This window comes from Gopherus evgoodei, chromosome 1, assembly GCF_007399415.2.
Source record: "Gopherus evgoodei ecotype Sinaloan lineage chromosome 1, rGopEvg1_v1.p, whole genome shotgun sequence".
NCBI lineage: Eukaryota > Metazoa > Chordata > Testudines > Testudinidae > Gopherus > Gopherus evgoodei.
This window is the reverse complement of record NC_044322.1, coordinates 274081254-274104399: the sequence shown is the minus strand read 5'-3', so window position 1 is coordinate 274104399 and position 23146 is coordinate 274081254. Positions and strand designations below refer to the sequence as shown.

General features: G+C 43.1%; 1 protein-coding gene across 10 annotated transcripts in view; it reads left to right on the top strand.

The window, feature by feature from the left end:
• The window catches only part of TCF20 (transcription factor 20), a 219989-nt gene that overhangs the window by 86094 nt on the left and 110749 nt on the right, over positions 1 to 23146 (top strand). For 5 of the 10 annotated variants that reach the window (XM_030547742.1, XM_030547740.1, XM_030547737.1 and 2 more), the window contains exon 1: positions 11761 to 11984. The exons of 1 other annotated variant lie outside the window; for it this stretch is intronic. The gene's annotated coding sequence lies outside the window, so the exon portion shown is untranslated. Of the gene's footprint in view, positions 1 to 11760; positions 11985 to 23146 lie in introns of those variants that run through there. 4 more of the 10 variants (XR_003998373.1, XR_003998374.1, XM_030547747.1 and 1 more) reach the window with 3 other exon arrangements.

The following is a 23146-nucleotide window of genomic DNA, read 5'->3' as shown; positions in this document are numbered from 1 at the left end:
ACAGCTGGACCCTCATGCACCTCTGCCAATACATCTCAGTCTTGATGAACAGCACCCCCTTGCACTTACAGACTTGGTCTTTTGTAGCAGAGATGTATAATTAATTGTGCAGCATTCTTGCAGTCTAAACAGCTGGATTATCAGAAGAGATGCACCTACTGCATGGTTCTGAAAATACTGAATTCTGCAGATGTCTAGGAAAGGCTCTGCAGACCAGTTTGAAAACCTCTGTGCTAATGTAACTTCAGTGGTTATCAGAGACAGGATTTGAATCCAGGTCTTCAGCGATGAAAAGCTATTGCACTGACCCCTCTGCATAACTAAATTTAATCTTCTCTTCCCCCCTCTGGGATGCTGATATAACCCCTCCTATTTCTTTTCATCTCTGCTCCTTCCCCTGGCATTCAAATGGTGTTAACTGGCCTCTCAGGGAAGTTATAAAGATTTGTTAGTTTGTAAATACACTTTTGCTATCTAAGTGTTGTGTTGGTTCCTCTGAGCCTTGACCAGTTATTAGCTCTGAAGTGGAGCTTGGAATCCTACCTCACCCCTCCGAGAATGAAGTCAAATGACCCGTCACTCCCCCAGGAAATCCACAGCTCCCTCATTTCTGCTGTTTTCCCTAAATGACAGAAGACAGATGTGACAGAAGACTGATGCGTGGCAAAATCTAGGTGAGGCTGAGAAGTGGATCTGCTGTAATCTGTGTGTGGAGCCACAATGTGATTTGAGAGAAGAGAATATTTGAGGATGTGACCTAGCAGAGATTAGATATGGAAAGGAGCTTAAACTTTGTCCTCTCCTCTGGGCAGTGCAGGATTGGTCCCCCATATATTCCTCTGGGCATTGTCCAAACCTGTTTCAAATGACTGAAGTCATGAGGCTTCCACCACTCTTTTTTGCTTTTCTCTGAATTCCCTTCAGTATTCTGACAGACATTCCTTGATATTGTACCCAGGGGTTATCCCCATCCCATACTGGAAAATCAGAGGATTTGATCCCTTTCCTAAGCAAAGGAGGGTTGCCAGGTGTCTTCTCTCACAGGTATACACTGCTGTGAGTGAAGGAGGCAGGCTCCAGCTGGGCAGGAGATCTCAGTAAGAGGCTAAAAGTATTTGAGGTAAGGGAGTTTCCCTCTTTCTGAGGAGGGGAAGTAATCAGGGAGCACATGCAAGGAGCTCTCTGAGAGCAAGAGAGAGCCCTGGGCAGGAGATGCCTGTATCCCCTGGAGAGCCTCCAGTGGCCGGTAAAGGAAAACTGAACAGATTTTTCCCCCTTATTATGAGAGGCCCTCTTGCTGCTGCTGCTACCACCACCATCACCCACTCATTCCCCTGCCCCTTCAATCCTGAAGAAAAAGACTTAGGCATTAAAGAAACCCCATTTTCTCGAGATACAATGCTAGCTAATTCCTGAGGTGGTGAGAAATGTTAGCAGGAGTAAGATAGAACCATGATCACCTGAATAAATGAATGAATTTTATCGTAAGTTGTGAAGCAGAGCCATCATCTGGAAAGAGCAATTCCCTCATCTCTCAGTTCTTTTTCCCCACTGGTGGACTGGATGGCTGCATCACGGGCTGGAATTCTGTGTTATAAGCATTGTCCTTGGAGAATATGCCTCCTCATAAGAATGGCCATACTGGGTCAGACCAAAGGCCCATCTAGCCCAGTATCCTGTCTTCCAACAGTGACCAATGCCAGATGCCCCAGAGGAAATGAACAGAACAGGTAATCATCAAGTGATCCATTCCCTGTCACACATTCCCAGACTCTGGCAAACAGAAGCTAGGGACATCACCCCTGCCCATCCTGGCTAATAGGCATTGATGGACCTATCCTCCATGAACTTACCTAGTTCTTTTTTGTACCCTATTATAGTCTTGGCCTTCACAACATCCTCTGGCAAAGAGTTCCACAGGTTGACTGTGCACTGTGTGAAAAAATACTTCCTTTTGTTTGTTTTAAACCTGTTGTCTATTAATTTCATTTGGTGACCCCCTAGGTCTTATGTTATGAGAAGGAGTAAATAATACTTCTTTATTAACTTTTTGCAAACCAGTCATGATTTTATAGATCTCAATAATATCCCCACTTAGTCGTCTCTTTTCCAAGCTGAAAAGTCCCAATATTATTAATCTCTCCTCATACGGAAGCTGTTCCATACTCCTAATCATTTTTGTTGCCCTTTTCTGAACCTTTTCCAATTCCAATATAGCTTTTTTGAGATGGGGCGACTACATCTGCACATGGTATTCAAGATGTGGGTGTACCAGAGATTTATATAGAGGGAATATGATATTTTCTGTCTTATTATCTATCCCTTTCCTAATGATTCCCAACACTCTGTTTGCTGTTTTGACTGCTGTTGCACATTGAGTGGATGTTTTCAGAGAACTATCCACAATGACTCCCAAGATCTCTTTCTTGAATGGTAACAGCTAATTTAGACCCCATCATTTTATATGTATAGTTCGGATTATGTTTTCCAATATGCCGTACTTTGCATTTATCAACACTGAATTTCATATGCCATTTTGTTGCCCAGTCACCCGGTTTTGAGAGATCCTTTTATAGCTCTTTGCAGCCTGCCTGGGACTTAACTATCTTGAGTACTTTTGAATCATCTGCAAATTTTGCCACCTCACTGTTTACCCCTTTTTCCAGATCATTTATGAATATGTTAAATAGAACTGGGCCAAGTACAGATCCCTGCGGGACACCACTATTTACCTCTCTCCATTCTGAAAACTGACCATTTATCCTACCCTTTGTTTCCTATCTTTTAACCAGTTACCAATCCATGAGACGACCTTCCCTCTTATTCCATGACAGCTTACTTTGCTTAAGAGCCTTTAGTGAGGAACCTTGTCAAAGGCTTTCTGATAAGTACACTATATCCACTGGATCCCCCTTGTCCATATGCTTGTTGATGCCCTCAAAGAATTCCAGTAGATTGGTGAAGCATGATTTCCCTTTACTAAAACCATGTTGACTCTTCCCCAATACATTATGTTCATCTATGTGTCTGACAATTTTGTTCTTTACTATAGTTTCAACTAGTTTGCCCGGTACTGTAGTCAGGCTCACTGGCCTGTAATTAGCGGGATCACCTCTAGAGTCCTTTTTAAAATTGGCATCACATTCGCTATCCACCAGTCATTTGGTATAGAAGCTGATTTAAATGATAGATTACAGACTACAGTTAGTAGTTCTGCGATTTCACATTTGAGTTTCTTCAGAACTCTTGGGTAAATACCATCTGTTCCTGGTGATTTATTACTGTTTAATCAATTTGTTCCAAAACCTCCTCTAATTACACCTCGGTCTGGGACAGTTCCTCAGATTTGTCACCTATATCATCCTCCACGGATGATATATGCTTTCTCCCCACCCTGACATGCACAAAGGTCAGGTCCATAGGTGGCTGTTCCTAGGACTGAATTTTTATTATTTCTGATCACTGGTCATGAAATCATTTGTGCTGCGGTGTTTTTTTCTACCCTGACAAGTATGGAATTCTGGACCTTAAACTTGGCTAAGATGTGCAAACTCACTGAGGGCTTAATTTGAATCGTAGTACCACTTTTACTGGTGAAGATGCATGAGATGGAAAGCCCCCGCTCAACATTCAGAACCTTGACAAAGACTGCTGGCAATTTTAAACAAAACAAGAAACCCAACATTTTTCTTGTAGACAAAGTATAATTGTTTCATAAACCTTTAAAGAAAAGTTAAATATTGGTCCCTCAGCTGTGACTACCTCTTCTGTCAAACTTTGCTGGGTCATTAGAATTCCATGCACCTAGAAAAATAATTAGTTCCTATTTTCATGATTACAGAAGCAAAGATTTATTATCTTAAAAATTAAGTAGAGTTAACTTAATTGGACTGTTTGTAGATCCTCTTGAACCTGGAAGTAGGAACTGCCCATGATATTACTAACTGCATGGATCTCTGATCTATGTGTAGGTAATGCTCCTAGGATCAGGGCTGGCTTTATGAAGGGCAGGGCCCGATTTGAATACCCAGCAGCAGTCTGGGGCTTCAGCGGCATTTCAGTGGCGGGGGGGTCCGCTCTTGGTCTTCCGTGGCACTGAAGGACCCCACGCTACCAAAATGCCGCCGAAGCCCCGGAGTGGACCCCATCCTGCCATCGGGTGAGTTTTGTTTTTTTAAATTATAAAGACGCCTAAGGTGCGGGGCCCAATTACTGTTTTGCTCCATGTTCCTACTTGAGTTACAGCATGATTTTAGAAGACTTTGCTGCTAAACTCTTAGGAGTCAGGGATTAACGTTTTTTGCAAATTGAGATTAGTGGCTTCAGTACTGCATTGTTTCTAGGTCTTGCAGTTCTTGATGTAGCAGATATTAAAATCAGTTGAATTTGAAGTTGTTGGGTTTGGGGTTTCTTGTGAAGGGCGAGGAAGGTAAGGCATAAGGGAAATCAGAATATGAGTTTTTATTTTTTTTGGTCCAGTGTTTCATGAGTTACCGGAGCTACAAAATACTGCTATATGTCATAACAAAACTGAAATTCATTGGGGCGTAACATTAGTTTCTGTCCCTGGAGGTTCCTGAGATTTAATGTATATCTAAAATGGTCCTTCAGACCAGGCATAAGTATGGGCCACTTACCAGACAAGCCAAGGATACCTTCAGCATCCAACAATTCTGGTTCAGTCCCATCCACCTCGCTTACCCTCCACCTCCTGCCATAAGCCTATCTCAAATGCTTTGTAATGTACCTAAACTTCTCTAATTACATAAAAGCGGAGACTCTATTATATACTAAGAATTCAGTGATGTGGAGAACCAGCTCTACCCCTTCTTATAGAAAAAATACCCCCAAGGAAGTTTTTGATCATGTGATATTCAAAACAACTCTTGCATACATGTGGGAAGAAACCAGTGAGGGAATGGAAGTAAGAATCTAATCTCAGCTGAGTCTAAAATTTGAGATCATATGTTATGGGGATTTAAAAATGAGGAGAGCCTGTCAAGTCTGGAAATTCCCACTCCCCTGTGGGCAGAAAAAAAACAACAAAGAAAACCCCTGTTAAAGGCAAAAAATCCCCTTCTATAAAACATGCTCTGGCAAGGCAGAGTTGGTTTTCATAAGATTGTTTTAAGAGGCGGGTGGTTCTTCTAATATTTTCTTCTTTTACTATTTTGATATGTTTAGTGATTCAGATAATGAGGATTTATTGATATAATGGGCTCTTCTGCCTCGCTGGAGAATGTCTTGCCAGTGAGCCATATATTTTGTATGGCTTACTATTTTAAATTCACACACGTAAAACATCTTCATGGACATGGGATCATTTTCCCTCAAAAGTTCAGCTCCTCTTGCTGGAGTCAGATTCCTTTGTATGCAACATCAAAACCACTTCCACAGCAACCAAATTCTAATATTGCAAATGGAGGTTTCTGACAAGTGAAGGGAATAAGCAGCAGAAGCTGAACAGATCTGAAGGGGAAAAAAAATCTTATTTTCATATGCTAGTTCCTTGTAAAAGAGAGAGATGGAAAGAGAGGAGTATTGAAATATAAAGCGATAGAAGCAGAATTACCTTCTATATTTCAGTTTTTGACTTTTTTTCCCTCCCATGACACCTACATTCAGCCACTTGTATCAGCTTCTTCTTAGGTATGCCCCAGAATTCTTCACTCTGATTTGATGTTGCAGCGATTGGACTGCAGGCCTCAGCACTGTGGCTTATGGAGGTGCCCCTGGTGTCTGAAGGAGAGCCATTTCCAAGTGATGGACCAAGTCATGACCACCAGGTTGAGACTCTCTGCTCTACATAAAATATTTCCACGAAGCTAGACTTTCTGACTAGTATCTTACGGGGAGTCTAATGCCAGTGAATTAATGAGGGAGGAGCCCTCCAGGCTCTTACCAGACTCCTGAGAGAGATTGAATACTGGTCCTCCCTCCAGTGGGTCAGAAATAAGACTTTTTAGCTGAATCACTATGAAGGGAGTAGAAAGAAGGAATGGGACTAGTGCCAGAAAATACTAATGAATGCAGCCATACTGATATCTGTCTCACTTCAAGAAAGATGAACTGCTGTTGCTTTGAACTTGCTTAAAGCATTAGCTGTCCCACAACTAGTTTAAGTTTCAGTCCATGGTAGTGTGGTCTATGTGACTAATCTTGCTAGCCTCTTTTGTATTATATATCTAGCTTTTTCTCTGGTGCCCATCCCCATAGCATCTAAGTGGTATAGATAAAAGTTGTACCAGTGACAGAGAGAGTGTGTATACTGCATGAAATAGAGTGAAAGGGGAAATAACTTGATGTGATAAGGATGCTATTTTGGGGAGGGAATGCAGTTTATGTGCCTAGGAGAAATCTGTATGTTCCTGTTTTTGTGTGTAATAATGTCAGCCTGCCAGGTGCTGCTAGTTCAGCACTTTTCAGCATCAAACTTTTTCTCTAAAAACTCTGCCTCAAAGAATCTCACCAAAGACCTCCAGAAATCCTCTCCCTGTTAGAAACACCTGTGTGCTCTGGTTTCTTCTAGTCCACAGGTAGAGGGAGTTGCTGAAAGTAGTTAGTGATATTTTAATAAAATGAGTCATTTAAGAGGCTGATTTTGATGCTGAATTGGCAGCACCTGGAAGCTGATGTCCTCTAGCCACAGAAAAGACAATATCACCATTCTGTGCACCTCAACCATGACCTGGCAAAGACACTTTAAGATAGATGTGTTTTAAACACCATTGTTTCAATCCTTTTTCTCCCCATAGATCGATACTCATGACTTTTGCTTATGGTTGTGACACCTCCTGCCTTATGTTACTGCAGTGTGGTCATGACTGACTACTAACCCATGGGTAGATCAGAATTGGTGACCTCAATGTCTAAGGGAGCCTACCCCATCTGCAGTTATTAGTCCTCTCATGGTAAGAAGGAATTTTTCAAATCCCCATGGGAACTTGTGTCCTGTGAGAGACAGGATTTGCAAGGTAAACCTGATACTAAAATAGCAGATGGAGTCAGAGTATGCTAAAGCTGACCAGTGCTATTTACCCTGTGAACTTTGGCTGCAGTAGTAGAAGCAGGGAGAAATTTACTTGAGCGTTCAATGACTACTTAAATGCCTTTACTTTTCCCAGGATTCTTTGAGTCTCCATGCTAAAGGGCTCAAATGTTAGCTGTCATTTTGCCTCTCATCGCACCCTCATTTATATACAAGTATTCTCACACTGAGACTTCTTGATGGGGATGAGGAAAAAGGAATGTATGGGGAAAGAGGCAGGATTTGGAGGGTAATAAATGGAGGGAAAGGGAGATGCCACTGTGTGTCTATAGTTGATGTTGTATAGACATTTGCACTAAAAGGAGGGACTTATGTCTTTCTTATGTATGTATAATATAGTATATCCTCTCTGTGTACAGCACTTATTGTTGGAGTACAGAATAAATTTTCTAACAATTTACAAGCAAATCTGTTGATTAGTTTGTTATATGAATTTTAAGATGCCCCTTCCAGAATTTCTTTTTGGTGAGTAATAATGTTTTGGCTCCATCTAACATTTTTGTTTTTTGTTTTTAAACTTTGAAAAGTGACTTGTTTCAAGTATAGATGGTTACTTTTGGCCTTGATCCTGCAGTTAGATCTGCGCAGGTGTAGGGTTTCAGCCACATGGATCTGATTACAGGACTCGGACCTAAGTGTCTTAAAGGGTTTAATTTGTAATTATCTCTGTTAGTCATAATTATTTCTATATTGAAATGATTGTAGTCAAATGGTTGTCATTCAGTAGATTCTGCAGAATCTAAGATTTCTTTCCCCTAAAGAAAAAAAATTGTAGCCTCAATTGTGAAGAAAAAACTTCATACACATCAATCAAATGTAAACTGATGCATGGTTGTCTTCCTGAGTGTGCAGGCAGCCTAAAACAATATCACTGAGGAGTGAACTGCCCCATTCAGCTCACTAGGATTGTTAACTCTGAAACTTAAAGATAACCATTTAGAAGTCAATGTTGTTAACTACTTAATTGCTGATTATTTTAGCAGAAACAAAGTCAATGTTGTTAACTACTTAACTGCTGATAAATGAGGCTTTGACACTTGTTATGAAATCTCTCATGGATGAGCAGCATAGTGTAAGTAGTTCTTGGACTTAGCATACCACATCTAAAACTCAAAAGTACTTGTCATATTATCTTGGTAACTAATTAGCATAATTACAATGGATACTTATTATAATACTTTACTATAAACCAACCCAGGTATCACCAGTGGTACATGTACCCTAGTTTAAGTACGGCTGACAGTGTATCATCCCCAAATTTACAGCACATACTCTTTCTAAGCACAAAATGAATTTTATAAGAATAAGTAAATGTGTTGATTAGTTTGAGTTGCAAACATTTAAAAATTACTTCTCCTTGTTTCTTTTGAAGCATCTGGCAATGGCCATTGCTGGAGAAAGGAATTCCCAGTGGTCCTCTAGTGCAGTATCATATGTTCCTAATTTATTTTTTTCAGTGTAACTTTTTTTGCATTTTTAACAAAGAAATTCCTGATTTTTAGAAGATGACTCATAGATTGTTCATAAATCAAACATAACTTTCTATTGAGGCTGATTTCTTGTAAAATTAATATATCTTAAATATCATGGCCTATAAATGGCTTTGTATTTTATGTATTTTAATATTTATTAAAAAAATCCATCCTGTACTCTAAACTTTCAATCCAATTAATACTCCTCCCTCAAGATAACAACCATTATCATGGTCTTCCATCTCCAACAGCTTTTTAGCATCCTCTGAAGGTCAACAAGATTTGGGCTATGTCATACCAGGGAAAGGTAGGTTCTTAAGTGAAGGGTTCCTCATGGTGAACACAGTGCCAGAAGCTGTATCACAGGAGCTCCAGCTTGAGCACCTCCACTAACCCCCTTGTGGCAGTATCACTGGGAGAGAGGCCTTTCTCATGGCATTTTTTCCCAAACCGTTCGGGGGTTTATAGATGAAGTCATTAAACTTTACCTAGAAACCAGTGCAGATCAGCACTGGTGTAATGTGCTTCTGGAGAGATCCTGCTTCATAAAATGGCTTCTGCCTTCTGAACAAACTGCAGTTTCCAGGTAGTTCATGTAGAGAGCATTGCAGTAATTTAATCTGAGGGAGATAAGGCATATATATCACAGTAGAAGGTTTGCATCAGAAAGAAACAGTTGCATGCTCCTCGCAAGTCAAAGATTGTGGGGGGAGACACTTTACCAGAAACTTTTGCTATATGATTAGGCATGGGAGAATTAATTTTTATTTTTTATATAATTTTGATAATTATAATAGTGTTGTTTTTAAGCATTTCTTATTATTTCCCCCCCCATTTAAATTTTCACTGTTGCAGGAAATTTTGGGGCAGGAAGGCAGAAAATTATTTAATGACAGTACATGTTGAGCTTCTAAAAGTTAAAGATTTATAACTGTTAAATCATGAACTGTCAACATCACATGTCAAAACATACAAAGTAAATATCCTTAAATCCCATTCCAATAAGTTCTCAAGCCACATTTTTCTTTCTTTGCTTATCTGTAAATTTTTATTATTAATGGAAATATTTTTCCATCAGTTTGTGTATGTGTACAGTTAAATTTACTTTGCTGACTTTTACCAATAAAAAGCTAATTCTTCCAATCCTATACATGGTGGTCTAACAGCAGCTGTGGATTCAGTAATACCCCCCAAATTGCTAACGCAAGTGACAAATGGTAGGCACTTATAATAAGTAAAGTGGAGTAGATATTCTATTTTCTGGTTGCCTCCCCCAATCTATTGCCACGACTTCAGACTTACTCAGACTGCACTTGTGCCAGTCCCATCTATGCCCCAGTCTCACCCATAATCACTTTTGACAAGAGAATGCATTGTACAGTGTAATTTTGAAATTTGTACTGGCTGCGCTATAAGCAAGGGCCTACTTCCAGAGTAAGGCCTACAACGGATGAAGATGGGCTGATGTTCTTGGGAGCAGAGATTGGGGAAATTTAACTGAAACCATCATATTTGCTCTGCTAAACTCCTCCTAGAGAGATTTAAATGACTGCATTTTCTCTGCTTAGCACTTAAAGATTTTTCAGCCTGCCACTATCCTGCATTTTCACATGAAAAGCTATGAGTGGCAGATGGAGGAAGCTAGAGTGTCTCATAAAGCTTCCTTCACTGACATGCAAATTCTAAATGGAGAAGATGATTATCTGACAGGCTTTGCATCCCCGCTTTCCAGCTGGCCCCTCCAACTCCATGTTTCAGTCCCCTACACTAGCATGCTAATTTTTTGTAAACTACAAAATACCCGCACAAAACCTTCATCTTACTGCTCAAGGGTGGAAATGCACTTAAGGACCCTTAAAGATTTGTGTAGGATATTACTTGAGCATTTAAAAATTGTTTATTTCAAATTGGTTCTGAAAATAGTATAGCACTTGTGAAAGGGAAGTGCTGATACTACAGGCTGAAGTCATGTATAAAGCAGACAGGCTTTATGTAAGTTTTCCTCCTCTCCTTTCAGGTCTGGTGGTGTACATTAGATCTGAATTACACCCTCCTTGCTGCTTCCTGGGCTCTCTACAGCGCTGCCACTGTATCCGCAATGTTGCTCTGCAGTACCTTACTCGTTAAAAAAGCACTGTACTTTAGGCCAAAATGTAGGGGTTAATGTATAATGCCCTAACTAGAAAATGTTATTGACCACTTTTGATTCCAATGAAAATGCACAGAAGTGAGCAATCTAGCTTTCATGTTACAGCTGAGGGAGGTACAAAAAGTGATCAAACAGCATCAGTTAGATTCTAAAGTAACTCAGAAATATCAGAGCTTTAACAATTCCGTAGTAATGTCACCTTAGCACAACTTACAAATGGAAAATGGAAGTTATTTTTGTCAGGTAAAGGGGGCGGCAGCAGCATGGCTGAAGGGCCCATACCTGGATCCTGCCCTACTGCATCCTCTTTTCCTTTGGGGTTAGGACTGGGAGCGGTGCTTAAGGAGGAATTTGCAGCAGCCTTCAGTCCTGAGTTTTACTGCGGACCTGTAAGGTAGACCAGACCCACTGCTCCTACGAGTAAAGGCAGCTTAATGGCCTCGGGAGCCCTGAGTATTAGCAAAGGGACAGAGCCTTGAGAATACAGGACGTGGTACCTGCCTGAAGGGCGCTGAAAGGGGAGTGCCCGGGCTTCCTCCTACCCCTGATTTCCTCTGCTAGGGCCCTGCACTAGTCACATGTTGCAGCCCTGCCCGGCCCCAGCACACCCCCATCCCCCAGGAGCTCCCACCGATTAGCGCCGCTGCTGCTGCCCCCGGGCAACGTGGGTCTCGTTTGCCACTTCGCCACCTGCCCCGTCCAGGGCAGGGCTAGAGTCCAGGATCCCAGACTGGGCTGCGACTCCACTGGGGGCCGGTGCACCTAGCGTGAAAGGCACCCGCCGCCTCTGCCCCCGGGCCACCTAGGCGGAGCGGTGGGGGGCAAGGGAGTGGAGAGAGGAATCTGGCGCCAAGCTGCGCTACAGCCGCCGTTTGCTGGAGCCCCTCACCCGCGGAGGACGGGCACCAACTGCCCCGAACCAGTGGAGCGCCCGCCGTGGACTGGATGGTGGCGCGGCCCCTTTAAACGAGCGTGTGGTGGGGCAGGAGGTGGCTGCAACCCCCACGCCCAACACACACCTCGAGAGCGCGCGCGCAGGCGCTGTTCTCTCCTTGCTTCCCTGCCCGGGACCTGCCGCCGCCGCCTCGCGCTGCTCCCGCTGGCGCGCGCTGTCCCACCACCTCCCCATTGGCTGGGCGGGGTCAGCTGACCCTGTGTTATTTCCTGTGTGTGAGGGGAGAATGGAGCGAGAAACCCCCGAACCGCCGCCGCCGCCGCGGAGCCCCCCCCGGCCTGCAGCGGGGCCCTGCCGCCTGCGCCACTGAGAGACCCCGCCCCGCGCTCCCCTCTCCGCGCGGGGGAGGGAGGGTCGCAGGTAACGGATCCCCCAGTTGCTCCGAGGGAACCCTGCCCCGGCGGTGGGGGAGGGGGCGTGTGCGCGCGGGGGAGGGCGGTGGCGGGGCCCGGGGGGGATGATTCACAGCGTGCGGCCCGGTGGCTGTTAGCAGGTCCCGCCCCGCCCCCAGCTCCCCTGACTGACGATAAAAACCCTGTTATAAATAGTGGTGCCCATGGACTCGGATGGGGGGGCGGTGGTAGGTTGAGGGGAAGGAGGGTGAGATGGGGCGTCGAGGGGAGGGGATAGGAAGGTTCTTCTGGTCTTACTCTCTTCAATTTTCTTTTTGAACGCAGAAGCCATGCTACTAAATCTGAAGTGCCCCACACCCCTTTATCTTCCCGCCCCACAATCATGTTTTGGTTTTTTTTTAAGACAAGTTTGAAGTGGGGGGGGGGTGAATGATAAAAAAGAAGAGAGAGATGCACACCATGTGCAAAGCAGAGGAGTTGGGCTGTATTATGAGTGCATTAAGCATGTAGCACCTTGTTGCCTTCTGGATGGGCAATCTAGAACTGATCACTCTCACAAGGTCTCATTAAAATAATGGGAAGGGGCTTTTATGAGGAATGGAGAGCATATTTCCTGAGTGTGTTGTGTTGATGCCTCTCCTTTTAGCTATGTTATATTTGTTTTTTTTCCCACAGAAAGTGTTTTATTCTCTACCCACCATGGGAAAGAGAAGGTTATAATGTATTAAATATACAAGAGAGAAGGTAGGTGAAAATATCTTTTATTGGACCAACTTTGTTACTGGAAGTTACAAGGATTTGAACTACACCAAGCTCTTTCTTAAGTCTGGGGAAGATCTGCTTCCTTTCCCAGACCTTAAGAAGAACTTGATGTAGCTCAAAACCATGTAGCTTCCATCAGCAAAGTTGGTCCAATAAAAGAGATTTAATCACCAACCAACATTGTCTTTTTCATATCCTGGGATCATTGTGGCTACAACACTGCAAACATTAACTATGCAAGTTAGGTAGGTAGGTTGTACTGGGTTCTGCTATTAAAAGGGTGGGGTGTGAATCAACAAGTGATCCATTGTGGCAGGGTTAGGGGAAACTTTTCATCCGGGCAGCTTTCCCCCATGCCCTCCTGGTCATTCTCCATCCTTTTCCATACTCAGCACAACACTAGTATCATACCATGTTTAAGTGTAAATTGGCAGTGGCTTCCTATAGGCCTTGTGGGGGTGCTCAACCCTATGCTTCAGGCCCTGTCCCCTTCCCTGAAGCCCCTGCCTTTTCCCAGCCCTGCCCCACTCTGCTTCTTCCCACCCAGTCCCTCCCCCAAGTGCACCCTGTCCCTGCTCCTCCCCCTCCCTTCCAGTGCCTCCTGCATGCTGTGGAGGTGCTGGAAGGGAGGAGGGGGAATTGATCGGGGAGACTGGCAAGAGGTGCTGGAGGGGAAGGTTGCTGCCTGTCATTGCTAAGCACCCTCTAATGTTTTATGAACTGGCTTCATCTTTAGCCCTTGACATGACATCCCTTCCAGTAGAGGAGGGGCAGTTTGACTAGGCCACACCTTTCCTCCTTTTCTGATGTATCCTTAGTTTCTCTTTTATTTAAAAAGAGGTTGGGGGCGTAGAGATTTGGGAATGGTATGCTCATATCCTTAGCAATTGGAACATGTTACAATCTGCTGACTCATCAGTGGATAACTGTAATGAGTTGTTGGTTCTTAGGTACGGTTCCTAGTGGGCAGGTGACCACATGACAGTCAGTTCTTTTGGCTAATCTCAGTCAAGATTGAGTGGGATCATTGAGGCTGAACTCCTTTCAAGTTAGGGTTCTGATGCGTTAGCTGGGCCTTGAGTGAGAGAAGTTGTCTTCTTTTGGAGACTTTCAATGTGGCACCTTTCACCATCACTTCTTTTTTAGGGTGGTTTTGAATTTTTCCTTTTATTAAAGAGCTTATTATACCAACCTTCTTTTTGATTGAAGAGTTCTCTGAAGCCAGCATCTTAAATGGGATTTCATATTTTTCTAATACAACTTGGATTATATGTATCTGTATTTGTGTCTACTGTATCTCCTCAGTGAGGTCACTTGGCATGACAAAAGAGGAGCAGTGACAGCCCTGTTGCTCTGTAGAGGGGACTATGATGAGAAGAGGCTGTTTGGCTGGCAGGCTAGTCATGTATTCCTTGATTGATAAACTTTTGTTAAAGGTCTGAGGAAAGCAGAATAGCATTCAGCCCTTTCAGCAAACTCTAGGCCTTCAGAAAATGGATTACTTGTTTACCCATGACAGTGATTTGCAAATCTGATGTTACTTCTGAATAGTATTTTGACACCACCACTTAGATCAGAGTGTGTTACTCGCAGCTGTATCATCCCAGTAGACGAGGACGACATTTGCGTGCCAGCCCTTTTCCACATGATCTTGGAGAATCTGGTAGCCTTGTGTACCTGCTGTACTCTCGAACTCCAGGTATCTGTGACAAACCTTTGGATATTCTGACAAGCTGGGTTCTCCCCAAACTGCCTGCTTATACATCCTGATGGTGTCCCATTGCATTTATTTCTCTGGTAGAAAGAGTTAAGTCTCTATTTGACAAAATGTAAATTTGGACTTTGATCTTTAAATCAGGTTCCAGGGACTTTAGGAATGATGGGACCTTTGTTTGTGCTAAAACCTGCACTTAAATGAACCTTTATAGTCCCTGGGCAGATCATAAAGGAAAGTCCCCAATGTGAAGAGACCAATCCCCTGCACTGGAGCATCTGAAGAAAAATTCTTTTTAAGGCGACCTAAAAACGAAAAATAATTAGGTTTGTGCTTTTCTTGGTGCTCTGATACATAAAGAGAGTCTGCAGGGTGTTTGTAAGCAGGGTTTAAAATAAATTTTAGCTAAGGATTATTAGTAATGTCAAGTCTTACCTCCAATTTGTTACTCATTGGAGACCTTATGTGTATGGGGAGCTTTCTCAGCCCTTCATTGGCTAGGTGAAGTTACCTAACATTTCTTCCAGCTCTTTGAAAAGATGTTCATGTTTGTTTAATCTATTTAAAAGTAACTTTATCAGTTAATTCAATTTCACCCATGTTGTCTTGGTTCTGTTAGTTCTCCAGATAGCTAGTCTTCAAGAAAAACGGATGGAGGAGTTCTGTTTTTTTCCCCCTAAAGCAGAAACAAATCCTTTCATACCTTTATACATTATTAAAAAGAGAAGCCATGCATGGTCCTATTATTATTTTCCTTTGTAGGTCATCTTTAACTAAAGCCTTTGCAGAACTAAAGGACAATGGGTGCTCTTTTTGGAGGGCTCCTTCCAATTCCTATTGCTACTGTTACTATCTGAAATGAGGGTATAATAGGTAATCACCTCAAACAGTTTTCATACTGCTTGCTTGACTTCCCTATATTGTGAGACTGTTGGCTGGGGGTATATCTATGCATTTATAGCTGGCTCATGCATATCTCTAGGGTGGCTATTTAATTAGAATGTATATTTTAGAAAAAAAACCTAAAACTAGTTCAAGTAAATTTGATGTTTATGAAATGCTCTGGACTAAGAGTTTTAGAGACTGAAAGCTTTTAGATAAACACAACAACCCTCCCTTTCCACCACCACCATCACAGAACAGAGTTGGCAGTGCTAGTTTCTCAGGCACCATTGTGCTTCTGACCTGGTAATGAGAGGATTTATTTTTATGCTGTTTAGTCCTATGTTTGGCCTTTCCCAACACTGAAATGTTAGATAGGGGTCATGCAAGGATCTAAATAGACTGACTACTGCCAGTTGCAGTAGTGGCTTTTGTGATTTAGCCTTTATCCACAAGTAGTTACTGAATTGAGATCAACTAGCTCTTCTCGTTCAAGTCAATTCATCAGTGGCGGTATTTTAATCACAATTATTCCATGTTGGATAGTCTTTTTTTGAAAATTTTACTGTTTTAGATGTGGACTTTTTTTGTAATACTTTATTTTAAGCCATATTTACCAATTTAAAATATTTTAGAACAGTTTCATTTTGGTATCTCTTTTCAAGAGAACTTTTATATAATGGTCGTATGAAGTAAAGAGTTAATAATATGGGGAGCTAAGCAGAATCTAAACAGTGGGCTGTGCACATATCCCTCTTAAACAGCATTGCTACTGTGAAGAACAAGCACAACATTCCCTACTTTTGACATCTTGAATGGCTGCGTATAACTTAGCTAACTTTTCGCAACCCTAAACTGCAGTACCCCTTACTCTCCTAGTCCTGGGTTCCCTTGCTGCTCTCCTGTTGGACCACAGTCTTGACCTATAGCATCCTGTGCTGTTCTGATCCTAAACTTCCATGAGCAATTTGACAGTACATTTCCATGCTAGTTTGCAGAGCCTGGCTGTTCCACTCCTTGCTCTCTTGAGCTGATCCTGTCAGTTATATTAATTTGCTGTAGTTTTGTAACATCCAGGCTTGGATCCTAAGTTGAAACTTGCCAAGTTGCCCTGAGCGATCTAAACACAAACCCAATATGTACTTGAGCCTCATCCTCAACTACCTTCACTCCTATCACCCACTCCCTTTGCAAACCAAAAGGCCTTTACCTTTTAAAATCCCAATGTGAAACATCAGCTACACGAGGGTAAAGCAAGATATTCAGAACAACTTATGTTGATATATCAGTGCACTTGTGGAAACTGTCCAATTTAAGGTGTGTAAATTAGGTGCCTTGGTTAGGAAATTGGTTACACAGGAGGTCCTGAAGTATTTTGGGATAGCTCAGTGGTTTGAGCATTGGCCTGCTAAACCCAGGGTTGTGAGTTCAATCCTTGAGGGGGCCATTTGGGGATTTAGTTGGGGATTGGTCCTGCTTTGAGCAGGGGGTTGGACTAGATGATCTTCTGAGGTCCCTTCCAACCCTAATAATATATGATTTTTCAGGAGCTATTGACATCTGTGGTTTCAACCAGATGCTTCTGTGGGAATGCTTTTCTGCACTGAAAACCGTTTATCCTAGCCCTCTCATAGTTTGGAGATCTGCCTGAATAGTTTGGCTTTGAATTAGGAAGGTGGAACATAGACTCAGTGACTCTTTCAAGAATTCCCCGCCCTGCAGTGTGTGGAGTTCTGCAGGAACATTATGCTAAACTCTGAGGATGCAGTGTTCCTTGTGACTGCTTGGTGAGTGTAGGTATAGAAAGAAGAAAAGTTTGCCGTCTCAGAGAACTTTTTCCAGAAAGAATAGTGTCTGCAATTCAGACTTTAGAGTTGGGTGGTGCTCATTGGGGATGTGTGGGAAAGTGGATGGAATGTGAACAATTTATTATTAATCTAAATCTAGAAATACTTCAGCATGAGAGAATTACATTGCTGTATTATTTTATGTAGTCTTGTCTTGGTATAGTTGCAAATGCATTGTTTCCTATATAAGTTGATTTTCTTATTGTTTTTTCCTCTTTGTGTGTAGTGTGTTTTTACAGTTACCAAAATAACTTTAAAAAATCAATGTAAATAAAGCCATGAAGACTTAAGGCTAAGGTTGACCTCTTATCCTAAATTCATTCTGTTTTTCTTGATTCTGTGGGGCAAAAATTCTGTGATTCTATGCAGGGAAAATACCACGGCCCATCTTAACTTGCTCTCTCTCAAACCGGAGTATGAAATGCTACAGGGACTGGCAAGCACCTGCTTATGAGTTTGTTTAATGGCAGTAAATATGGGACATTTTCCCTGTGCTTTTGTTCCACTAGGTTAGTGGGGAGGGTGAGGAAAAAGTTGCAAGGTTCTTCTCTGTAAGGGCTTGGTTTGAAATCTGTTGAGACTCGCTCTGTCCTGGAATAGTTGTTCCATTTGAAAAACTGTGATATTTTACTTGGCAGTGTTTCGAATACGGCAAGTGGAAAGAAAGAAGTAAGGTGACTCTTTTCCTCTCTCCATTCTGCCCAGATGGGGTTTGTGTGTGTATATGTATTTTTATTTTTATATAATAATGTCACGCACAAATGGAATACATGATTACTTGATATAAGGGTTTATCTTCATGGATTAAAGTGTCGAATTACTGCTGTGTATCAAATCCACTATACAGGCCGTCAAGATGATTGTCAGTAATAGCTATGTACAACACCAGAATGTACTCTGTTTTCTGCAACTGCTTTCCCTTTCTCTCTCATCCCCTATATTTTTTTCTTGTCCCACTTCCCCATACAAAATAATTTTCATTACTCTCCAGATGCTTCTCACTGCTTTGACTGTTGATAGGGATTATTTTACCCCTCCTTTTTTAGCATCCTGGCTGCTGCAGTTTTGGAATAAGCATGGTGGCTGTGCCCTTCGGCTCCTTTCTCCACCTTCTTTGGGGGCGGGGGGAGGTTTCCCCTAATATGTAATTCCCGGGTTTCCTCTGCTCACATATTCTAAGCCACAGAGAGAAATTGACATGATTCTTGTCAGTTTCATCTAGAAACCTGTGGATAGCTATGAAACTGACAAGAATCTGCTTAGTCTTACTTTGCTGCGCTTTGGGCTTACAAACTCTAATTTTGTTTTGTTGGACTTGCTCAGGAAGTAAAACTTCTCTTTTTGATAGAGGAGGACTTGGTGGAAAAGCAAAGATGTATAACATGAACAGGTGTATATATCCAACACTAAGGGCTTGGCTACACTGGAGAGTTGCAGCGCTGGTGGTGGGTTTACAGCACTGCAACTTACTCGCCGTCCACACTTGCAAGGCACATACAGCGCTGCATCTTCCTGGCTGCAGCGCTGGCTGTACTCCTGCTCTGCCTGGGGTATATCGATTGCAGCGCTGGTGATGCAGCGCTGCTCCGCAAGTGTGGCCACCAAAAGCGCTGTAATTGGCCTCCAAGTTATTCGGAGGTATCCCAGAATGCCTGTTCAGCCACTCTGGTGTTTTGTTGTGAACTCCGGGCTCCCGGAGCTGCTTATCTAAAAAACAAACACACTCGTTTGCTCAAGCAGAGGCAGGCAGGGGGATTCCTTTGGAATGTTCAGTTTGCTTGAGGAGAGAAGCAACACGGCGGGGGGGAGGAGGGAGTCCATTTTGGAGCAGCTGCTTATCTGGTCTGAAGGCTATTTGCATTTAGTGAATAAGAGAGGGGTGGGGGGAGGGGTCGAAACTTTTAAAATGATTGGAGGTTGGTGCTGTGTATCTTCCAGTCCGTAGAACTTGCAAGGCAGGGAGCTGACACAGTGTCAGCTCCAAAAATCCACTCTCTCTGTCTCCCCCACGCTCCCTGTCACACTCCACTCCACCCCCCTCTTTTGAAAAGCACGTTGCAGCCACTTGAAAGTTGGGATAGCTGCCCATAATGCACCACTCCCAACAGCACTGCAAATGCTGCAAATGTGGCCATACTGCAGCGCTGGTAGCTGTCAGTGTGGGCACACTGCAGCGCTTTCCCTACACAGCTGTACGAAGACAGCTGTAACTCCCAGTGCTGTACAGCTGTAAGTGTAGCCATACCCTAAAATAGACAGTGGAATGATTAACTAGAAGCTCCTCAGAGCAAGAGTATGAGGCCTAATTGAAAGCCTATTTAAATCAGTGAAAAGATACCCATTGACTTAAGTTGTCGTTGAATCAGGCTCACAAAGAGGAGGCAGGGGGAAAAAGCTCACCCTCTTTGCAGCTCAGTGAGAAAGGAGGATCTGAAAGCTCATAGACTCATAGACTCCAGGACTGGAAGGGACCTCGAGAGGTCATCGAGGGTATGGCTACATTTGAAATTTCAAAGCGCTGCCCCGGCAGCGCTGCGGGAGTGCTGCCACGGCAGCGCTTTGAAGTGTGAGTGTAGTCAGAGCGGCAGCGCTGGGAGAGAGCTCTCCCAGCGCTGCATGTAAACCACATCCCTTACGGGTGTAGCGTGCAGCGCTGGGAGCCACGCTCCCAGCGCTGCTGCCCTGATTACACTGACGCTTTACAGCTCTGTATCTTGCAGCGCTCAGGGGGGTGTTTTTTCACACCCCAGTTGCAGCGCTGTAAAGTGTGAATGTAGCCAAGGCCTGAGTCCAGTCCCCTGCCCTCATGGCAGGACCAAATACTGTCTAGACTATCCCTAATAGACATTTATCTAACCTACTCGTAAATATCTCCAGAGATGGAGATTCCACAACTTCCCTAGGCAATCTATTCCTAACTTTCTCTTAATGTCCAACCTAAATCTCCCTTGCTGCAGTTTAAGCCCATTGCTTCTTGTTCTATCATTGGAGGCTAGGGTGAACAAGTTTTCTCCCTCCTCCTGATGACACCCTTTTAGATACCTGAAAACTGCTATCATGTCCCCTCTCAGTCTTCTCTTCTCCAAACTAAACAAACCCAATTCCTTCAGCTTTCCTTCATAGGTCATGTTCTCAAGACCTTTAATCATTCTTGTTGCTCTTCTCTGGACCCTCTCCAATTTCTCCACGTCTTTCTTGAAATGCGGTGCCCAGAACTGGACACAATACTCCAGCTGAGACCTGACCAGCGCAGAGTAAAGCGGAAGAATGACTGTTAAGCTATGGCTGTACTAGTGAGCGTACAGCGGTGCACCTGCATGGATGCAGCTGTGCTGCTATAAATTCTCTTGTGTAGCCGCTCTAAGCTGACTGGAGAGAGATTTCTCCTGTTGACTTAATTAATCTACCCCCAACGAGCAGCTGTAGCTACGTCAGCAGGAGAAGCTCTCCTGACAACATAGCACTGTCCACACCAGTGCTTAGGTCAGTGCAATTTGTCACTTGATGACTTATTCATACCTCTGAGTGGCATAAGTTATACCATCGTAAGTGGTAGTGTATACATACATACCCATAGTCAGAAAGGAGGAATTGGAAAATTAATTATCTTGCTTAGACACACGGAATATTTCTGCTAACCAAGAGACTCTCTTAGGGCTTGTCTACGCATAGTTATTCCCAATTTCGTGGATGGACAGCCTTATTCCAGAATTAGAGTCCACGCATGGAGTTAATTAGCAATAACACCATGTTTAGACTAGCCTTAGCTAAGGGCTGGTTATTTTTGTTTTTATTTTCTTGTCACCACCTTTCACTTGAATTTAGGCTTCTAGATAAGAGATTGAAGTGCATGATGTCCATGGTAGCATTCTTTGAAATGCTTCCCCTTCCACACGCAGGGTCAACTAGACAGAACTGCAGGGTATCAATGCATGGACTTGAGCTCTGAGAGTCATTCATTAATACATTGGGGAAAAAAAAGTAGAGGGATCATTCATGAGGACCAGGGCTTTTTTCAACCTAGTCCAAAAAGCAAATATGAAGAGTGTGGATAAGGAGTATATCATCAGACCTTCATTACGATGTAGGCTAGTGTTTCCCAACTGGTGCCCGAACAGGTGTGCCAGAGAATTTTTAAAAAACTAAAATGGGGGAAAGCTACCTTCTGATTGGCTGTCTTCCTCACTGACCTGCCTTCTCCATGGATGGAGCAACCAATCAGAACTCAGTCTCCCTCTCTTCCCCCATCCCCTCCTGTGAGAGCAAGCTGTTGGCTCCCTTGCCCCTGCCCTGCCCTCCTGCAGCTGCCGTCCAGGAGGTGGTGTGGAAGAGCCCCTGGAGCTCCAGATAAGCTACAGGAGAGAAAAGGTTGGGAACCAGTGATGTAGGCACAGTGGAAGATCCTAGGGGCTTGTTAGAGCAGGGAACATGAAGAGGTAGCAGTGCTTCTCCCCACTTTCTTCTACAGCCCCAGGCATCAAGGAAGAATTGATAAACTACCTATCTTGCCTCAACACAAGAACATAAGTGGCTCCTGTTGATTTCATGTAAAGTCTTAAGTATCTGGCACTTCTGAAAATTATGCCCGATGAGCACAGTCTCATTTCCTTTCCACTTACTTGTCCAATCTATCATTTTTCTCCATTGACTGAGGCTTGGAATACACATACAACTAATATTGATGTAGCTGTGTTGGTCAGGGGTGTGAAAAATCCACATTCCTGACTTGCATAGCTATGCTGACAGAACCCCCAGTGTAGATGCAGCTCTGCCAACAGAAGAGTGCTTCTTTCAGCATAGCTAATGTTTTTTGGTGAGGTGATGTTGCTACACTGACAGAAAAAAGTCTTCTATCCGTGTACGCTCGTCTAGACTAGGGGGGTTATGCTGATGTAGGGTTTATGGTGTAGAGAGAGCTTGTCTCATTCTACCTCCTCTTGTTTTCCATACCTCTGATTATTACCTCCCCTCTACCACTAACACTCTTTCACTGTCTTCCTTGACAGGTCTTCTGTCTGAGTGAGAGAAAATGGGTATACTGCTCATGGGAAACCTGCAGCATGAGTTTGGGATGGTCGTATTACTGTTGTCACTCCTTGTACATTGGACCGGGGCAAAGAAACCTCTGTGCAGGGGTGTGTGTTTTTAAAAATGGGCAGTGTACAGTATTTTGTTTCTTGGTGCCCTTGTTTTTTCCTTTTATTCCTGTTACCTGTAGCCACAGCCTGGGTTACACTATTACGGAGCTTCTTTCGAGTGTAAGTTGTGGAGTGTTTAAAATGTGTATAAACAGGCCGTCTCTAACTTCTGATTGAGCAATGGACTTGGATAGTGGAGTGAGATAGGAAACCAGAAGAAGGATGGCATGTGGGAGAGCATAGAGAACTGGAGGATGCATGTGTAAAGCAGGAGTGCAGCGGAAAAACAGAGGGAAACGTGGCTGGCGGAGAAAGATGGAGTCTTTTTTATTAATGTTTAAAATATTTTAAACATTTAATTTTTTAGATAGAACTTTTGATCAGTTATTTTTCCATGTATTTAAAACCCTCCATCCTTTGTTCTCCAAATATTCTTTTCCCCACCACCTTTTCTGTGTGCCTCCTATGAGTGTGCTAAAGTCGCCTATTAAGATCTGTCAGGACCAAGATATCCTCCTGTTGACTTTATATGCCAGGAGTAGGCAACCTATGGCACGCGTGCCGAAGTCGGCACCCAAGCTGATTTTCAGTGGCAGTCTCACTGCCCAGGTCCTGGCCACTGGTCAGGGGGGCTCTGCATTTTAATTTAATTTTAAATGAAGCTTTTTAAACATTTTAAAAACCTTTTTTACTTTACATACAACAATAGTTTAGTTATATATTATAGACTTATAGAAAGAGACCTTCTAAAAATATTAAAGTGTATTACTGTCATGCAAAACCTTAAATTAGAGTGAATAAATGAAGACTCAGGACACCACTTCTG